Source organism: Oncorhynchus keta, chromosome 11 (genome assembly GCF_023373465.1).
Source record: "Oncorhynchus keta strain PuntledgeMale-10-30-2019 chromosome 11, Oket_V2, whole genome shotgun sequence".
Taxonomy (NCBI): Eukaryota; Metazoa; Chordata; class Actinopteri; order Salmoniformes; family Salmonidae; genus Oncorhynchus; species Oncorhynchus keta.
This window is the reverse complement of record NC_068431.1, coordinates 137,431-145,000: the sequence shown is the minus strand read 5'-3', so window position 1 is coordinate 145,000 and position 7,570 is coordinate 137,431. Positions and strand designations below refer to the sequence as shown.

Here is a 7,570-nt window from a genome sequence, read left to right as displayed (position 1 = left end):
TTGTTAGCCAGCACGTTTTAGAGGAATGATTAAATAAATGTTTTTAATGAACTACCCAAAATGCCCCACATTATATTCAAACAGTGCAGTCAATCTACAGCCAGGCACTGGCTGAAATCAGTTGATAGGATTTAGACAAGTTGTAAATGCAACAAGTACTGAAATTCACTCACAACTTTCCAATATATTTTTTTGTGACATTTATGGTCTGTTGAAATATATTTTAGAGGTTGTTTTATACAGAACATGTGTATTACAAACATCAGTATGAACTGTATTTATAACTATATGACAATAGTTGATGTTGATTCAATTACACAACTTGCGATATATCACATCTTTTATTTTCCTACATAAGTAAAAATCTGGAAATGCATCACCTACGCCTCTACTGCTATTCCTTCCAATTAGACTGTTTTTTTATTTCTCCCTGACCAACATGGCCGCCATTTCGTTCTATTCTGGAACCCTGAGTGATTATGACATAGCCCCTCTAGTAATTGAATAGGATCTCCGTGGTCCTTAGGAACTGTACATTTTACATTTACATTTAAGTCATTTAGCAGACGCTCTTATCCAGAGCGACTTACAAATTGGTGCATTCACCTTATGACATCCAGTGGAACAGCCACTTTACAATAGTGCATCTAAATCTTTTAAGGGGGGTGAGAAGGATTACTTTATCCTATCCTAGGTATTCCTTAAAGAGGTGGGGTTTCAGGTGTCTCCGGAAGGTGGTGATTGACTCCGCTGTCCTGGCGTCGTGAGGGAGTTTGTTCCACCATTGGGGGGCCAGAGCAGCGAACAGTTTTGACTGGGCTGGGCGGGAACTGTACTTCCTCCATGGTAGGGAGGCGAGCAGGCCAGAGGTGGATGAACGCAGTGCCCTTGTTTGGGTGTAGGGCCTGATCAGGGCCTGGAGGTACTGAGGTGCCGTTCCCCTCACAGCTCCGTAGGCGAGCACCATGGTCTTGTAGCGGATGCGAGCTTCAACTGGAAGCCAGTGGAGAGAGCGGAGGAGCGGGGTGACGTGAGAGAACTTGGGAAGGTTGAACACCAGACGGGCTGCGGCGTTCTGGATGAGTTGTAGGGGTTTAATGGCACAGGCAGGGAGCCCAGCCAACAGCGAGTTGCAGTAGTCAAGACGGGAGATGACAAGTGCCTGGATTAGGACCTGCGCCGCTTCCTGTGTGAGGCAGGGTCGTACTCTGCGGATGTTGTAGAGCATGAACCTACAGGAACGGGACACCGCCTTGATGTTAGTTGACATGAGTAAACATTAAGTAAAGAAACCATTAGACATGAGTAAACATTAAGTAAAGAAACCATTAGACATTAGTAAACATTAAGTAAAGAAACCATTAGACATTAGTAAACATTAAGTAAAGAAACCATTAGACATTAGTAAACATTAAGTAAAGAAACCATTAGACATTAGTAAACATTAAGTAAAGAAACCATTACACATTAGTAAACATGAAGTAAAGAAACCATTACACATTAGTAAACATTAAGTAAAGAAACCATTACACATTAGTAAACATGAAGTAAAGAAACCATTAGACATTAGTAAACATGAAGTAAAGAAACCATTAGACATTAGTAAACATGAAGTAAAGAAACCATTAGACATTAGTAAACATTAAGTAAAGAAACCATTAGACATTAGTAAACATTAAGTAAAGAAACCATTAGACATTAGTAAACATTAAGTAAAGAAACCATTAGACATTAGTAAACATTAAGTAAAGAAACCATTAGACATTAGTAAACATTAAGTAAAGAAACCATTACACATTAGTAAACATGAAGTAAAGAAACCATTAGACATTAGTAAACATGAAGTAAAGAAACCATTAGACATTAGTAAACATTAAGTAAAGAAACCATTAGACATTGGTAAACATGTTTCCGTATAAAACATTGTAGTAAACATTAAGTAAAGAAACCATTAGACATTGGTAAACATTAAGTAAAGAAACCATTAGACATTAGTAAACATTAAGTAAAGAAACCATTAGACATTAGTAAACATTAAGTAAAGAAACCATTAGACATTAGTAAACATTAAGTAAAGAAACCATTAGACATTGGTAAACATGTTTCCGTATAAAACATTGTAGTAAACATTAAGTAAAGAAACCATTAGACATTAGTAAACATTAAGTAAAGAAACCAGTGGGGCAAAAAAGTATTTAGTCAGCCACCAATTGTGCAAATTCTCCCACTTCAAAAGATGAGAGAGGCCTGTAATTTTCATCATAGGTACACTTCAACTATGACAGACAAAATGAGAAAAAAAAATCCAGAAAATCATTGGATTATTAATGAATTTAATGAATTTATTTGCAAATTATGGTGGAAAATAAGTATTTGGTCACCTACAAACAAGCAAGATTTCTGGCTCTCACAGACCTGTAACTTCTTCTTTAAGAGGCTCCTCTGTCCTCCACTCGTTACCTGTATTAATGGCACCTGTTTGAACTTGTTATCAGTATAAAAGACACCTGTCCACAACCTCAAACAGTCACACTCCAAACTCCACTATGGCCAAGACCAAAGAGCTGTCATATGACACCAGAAACAAAATTGTAGACCTGCACCAGGCTGGGAAGACTGACTATGCAATAGGTAAGCAGCTTGGTTTGAAGAAATCAACTGTGGGAGCAATTATTAGGAAATGGAAGACATACAAGACCACTGATAATCTCCCTCGATCTGGGGCTCCATGCAAGATCTCACCCCGTGGGGTCAAAATGATCACAATAACGGTGAGCTTTAATCCCAGAACCACACGGGGGGATCTAGTGAATGACCTGCAGAGAGCTGGGACCAAAGTAACAAAGCCTACCATCAGTAACACACTACGCCGCCAGGGACTCAAATCCTGCAGTGCCAGACGTGTCCCCCTGCTTAAGCCAGTACATGTCCAGGCCCGTCTGAAGTTTGCTAAGGGATCAGGAAGACTGATCCGTGTAAAGGAAAGAATGAATGGGGCCATGTATCGTGACATTTTGAGTGAAAACCTCCTTCCGTTAGCAAGGGCATTGAAGATGAAACGTGGCTGGGTCTTTGAGCATGACAATGATCCCAAACACACCGCCCAGGCAATGAAGGAGTGGCTTCGTAAGAAGCATTTCAAGGTCCTGGAGTGGACTAGCCAGTCTCCAGATCTCAACCCCATAGAAAATCTTTGGAGGGAGTTGAAAGTCTGTGTTGCCCAGCAACAGCCCCAAAACATCACTGCTCTAGAGGAGATCTGCATGGAGGAATGGGCCAAAATACCAGCAACAGTGTGTGAAAACCTTGTAAAGACTTACAGAAAACGTTTGACCTCTGTCATTGCCAACAAAGGGTATATAACAAAGTATTGAGATAAACGTTTGTTTTTGACCAAAAACGTATTTTCCACCATAATTTGCAAATAAATTCATTAAAAATCCTACAATGTGATTTTCTGGATTTTTTTTCATCATTTTGTCTGTCATAGATGAAGTGTACCTATGATGACAATTACAGTCCTCTCTCATCTTTTTAATTGGGAGAACTTGCACAATTGGTGGCTGACTAAATACTTGTTTGCCCCACTCTATATCCCATGTTCCCTTGATAGGACTCCCATAGGGCTCTTACAGGACTCCCATAGGGCTCTACAGGACTCCCATAGGGCTCTACAGGAATCCCATAGGGCTCTACAGGACTCCCATAGGGCTCCCATAGGGCTCTACAGGACTCCCATAGGGCTCCCATAGGGCTCTACAGGACTCCCATAGGGCTCTACAGGACTCCCATAGGGCTCTACAGGACTCCCATAGGGCTCCCATAGGGCTCTACAGGACTCCCATAGGGCTCCCATAGGGCTCTACAGGACTCCCATAGGGCTCCCATAGGGCTCTACAGGACTCCCATAGGGCTCTACAGGACTCCCGTAGGGCTCTACGTACAGGACTCCCATAGGGCTCCCATGGGGCTCTACAGGACTCCCATAGGGCTCCCATGGGGCTCCCATAGGACTCTACAGGGCTCCAATAGGGATCCCATAGGGCTCTACAGGACACCCATAGGGCTCTACAGGACTCCCATAGGGCTCTACAGGACTCCCATAGGGCTCCCATGGGGCTCTACAGGACTCCCATAGGGCTCCCATAGGGCTCTACAGGACTCCCATAGGGCTCCCATAGGGCTCTACAGGACTCCCATAGGGGGCTCTACAGGACTCCCATAGGGCTCTACGTCCCATAGGGCTCCCACAGGACTCCCATGGGGCTCTACAGGACTCCCATAGGGCTCCCATGGGGCTCCCATAGGGCTCTACAGGACTCCAATAGGGATCCAATAGGGCTCTACAGGACACCCATAGGGCTCTACAGGACTCCCATAGGGCTCCCATAGGGCTCTACAGGACTCCCATAGGGCTCCCAGGACTCTACAATAGGGCTCTACGGGACTCCCTACAGGACTCCCATAGGGCTCCCATGGGGCTCTACCAGGACTCCCATAGGGCTCCCATGGGACTCCCATAGGGCTCTACAGGGCTCCAATAGGGATCCAACAGGACTCCCATAGGGACTCCCATAGGTCTCTACAGGACTCCCATAGGGCTCTACAGGACTCCCATAGGGCTCTACAGGACTCCAATAGGGCTCTACAGGACTCCCATAGGGATCCAATAGGGCTCACAGGACTCCCATAGGGCTCTACAGGACTCCCATAGGGCTCTACAGGACTCCCATAGGGCTCTACAGGACTCCCATAGGGCTCCCATAGGGCTCTACAGGACTCCCATAGGGCTCCCATAGGGCTCTACAGGACTCCCGTAGGGCTCTACGTACAGGACTCCCATAGGGCTCCCATGGGGCTCTACAGGACTCCCATAGGGCTCCCATGGGGCTCCCATAGGACTCTACAGGGCTCCAATAGGGATCCAATAGGGCTCTACAGGACTCCCATAGGACTCTACAGGACTCCCATAGGGCTCTACAGGACTCCCATAGGGCTCTACAGGACTCCAATAGGGCTCTACAGGACTCCCATAGGGATCCAATAGGGCTCTACAGGACTCCCATAGGGCTCTACAGGACTCCCATAGGGCTCTACAGGACTCCCGTAGGGCTCTACAGGACTCCCATAGGGATCCAATAGGGCTCTACAGGACTCCCATAGGGCTCTACAGGACTCCCATAGGGCTCTACAGGACTCCCATAGGGCTCTACAGGACTCCCGTAGGGCTCCACAGGGCTCCAATGGGGCTCTACAGGACTCCCATATGGCTCCCATGGGGCTCTACAGGACTCCCATAGGGATCCAATAGGGCTCTACAGGACTCCCATAGGACTCTACAGGACTCCCATAGGGATCCAATAGGGCTCTACAGGACTCCCATAGGGCTCCAATAGGGCTCTACAGGACTCCCATAGGGCTCTACAGGACTCCCATAGGGCTCTACAGGACTCCCATAGGGCTCTACAGGACTCCCATAGGACTCTACAGGGCTCCCATAGGGATCCAATAGGGCTCTACAGGACTCCCATAGGGCTCCAATAGGGCTCTACAGGACTCCCATAGGGCTCTACAGGACTCCCATAGGGCTCTACAGGACTCCCATAGGGCTCTACAGGACTCCCATAGGGATCCAATAGGGCTCTACAGGACTCCCATAGGGCTCCCATAGGGCTCTACAGGACTCCCATAGGGCTCCCATGGGGCTCTACAGGACTCCCATAGGGCTCTACAGGACTCCCATAGGGCTCTACAGGACTCCAATAGGGCTCTACAGGGCTCCCATAGGGCTCCCATAGGGCTCTACAGGACTCCCATAGGGCTCTACAGGACTCCCATAGGGCTCTACAGGACTCCCATAGGGATCCAATAGGGCTCTACAGGACTCCCATAGGGATCCAATAGGGCTCTACAGGACTCCCATAGGGCTCTACAGGACTCCCATAGGGCTCTACAGGACTCCCGTAGGGCTCTACAGGACTCCCATAGGGATCCAATAGGGCTCTACAGGACTCCCATAGGGCTCTACAGGACTCCCATAGGGCTCTACAGGACTCCCGTAGGGCTCCACAGGGCTCCAATGGGGCTCTACAGGACTCCCATAGGGCTCCCATGGGGCTCTACAGGACTCCCATAGGACTCTACAGGACTCCCATAGGGCTCTACAGGACTCCCATAGGGCTCTACAGGACTCCCATAGGGCTCTACAGGGCTCCAATAGGGCTCTACAGGACTCCCATAGGGCTCTACAGGACTCCCATATGGCTCTACAGGGCTCCCATAGGGCTCTACAGGACTCCATTAGGGCTCCAATAGGGCTCTACAGGACTCCCATAGGGCTCTACAGGACTCCCATAGGGCTCTACAGGACTCCCATAGGGCTCTACAGGACTCCCATAGGGCTCCAATAGGGCTCTACAGGACTCCATTAGGGCTCCAATAGGGCTCTACAGGACTCGCATAGGGCTCTACAGGACTCCCATAGGACTCCCATAGGGCTCTACAGGACTCCCATAGGGCTCTGGTCAACAGTAGTGCCCTGTAAAGGTAACAGGGTACCATTGGGGACACATTCCTTGTCTGTGAGTGCAGTTACAGGTTTATTTAAGCGGCTACGTGTGGTTGAATGCTGCCTTGCAGCTCACAGTAAAAGAAAGGCTGTCTGAAGGACCATTCAAACCATGGTTACGACACTAGTAGCTACAACCATACAATGTGTGTGTGTGAAGCGTTGTTCCTATCTGCACTGACAGAAAGCTACCGTAGTGCAACCTGCCATGAACTGAAACATAATGTTGTTTAATTCAGAACTGATGGTTGTTTCCAGTAAGGCTATTTCCAATAGCATCAACGGAGATAAGCACAGAGACACATGGAGATGTGTGTGTTAGGACACAGAGATGGGGTTGTGTGTGAGGAGACGGGGTTGTGGGTGAGGGGACGGGGTTGTGGGTGAGGAGACGGGGTTGTGTGTGAGGGGACGGGGTTGTGGGTGAGGAGACGGGGGTGTGTGAGAGGGGACGGGGTTGTGTGTGAGGGGACGGGGTTGTGGGTGAGGAGACGGGGTTGTGGGTGAGGGGACGGGGTTGTGGGTGAGGAGACGGGGTTGTGGGTGAGGAGACGGGGTTGTGGGTGAGGAGACGGGGTTGTGAGGAGACGGGGTTGTGGGTGAGGAGACGGGGGGTGAGGAGACGGGGTGTGTGTGTGTTAGGACACAGAGGAGATGGGGTTGTGGGTGAGGAGACGGGGTTGTGGGTGAGGAGACGGGGTTGTGGGTGAGGAGACGGGGTTGTGGGTGAGGAGACGGGGTTGTGGGTGAGGAGACGGGGTTGTGGGTGAGGGGACGGGGTTGTGTGTGAGGAGACGGGGTTGTGTGTGAGGAGACGGGGTTGTGTGTGAGGAGACGGGGTGTGTGTGTGAGGAGACGGGGTTGTGTGTGTTAGGACACAGAGGAGATGGGGTTGTGTGTGTGTGTGTTAGGACACAGAGGAGATGGGGTTGTGTGTGTGTGTGTTAGGACACAGAGGAGATGGGGTTGTGTGTGTGTGTGTTAGGACACAGAGGAGATGGG

At 48.6% G+C, this 7,570-nt stretch overlaps 1 protein-coding gene across 1 annotated transcript in view; it reads left to right on the top strand.

The window, feature by feature from the left end:
* The window catches only part of LOC118362200 (regulatory factor X-associated protein-like), a 5,013-nt gene extending 4,634 nt beyond the window's left edge, over positions 1-379 (top strand). Inside the window, exon 4 of the mRNA XM_052528979.1 lies at positions 1-379. This exon is cut by the window's left edge and continues 363 nt beyond it. The gene's annotated coding sequence lies outside the window, so the exon portion shown is untranslated.
* The last annotated feature ends 7,191 nt before the right edge of the window (positions 380-7,570 follow it).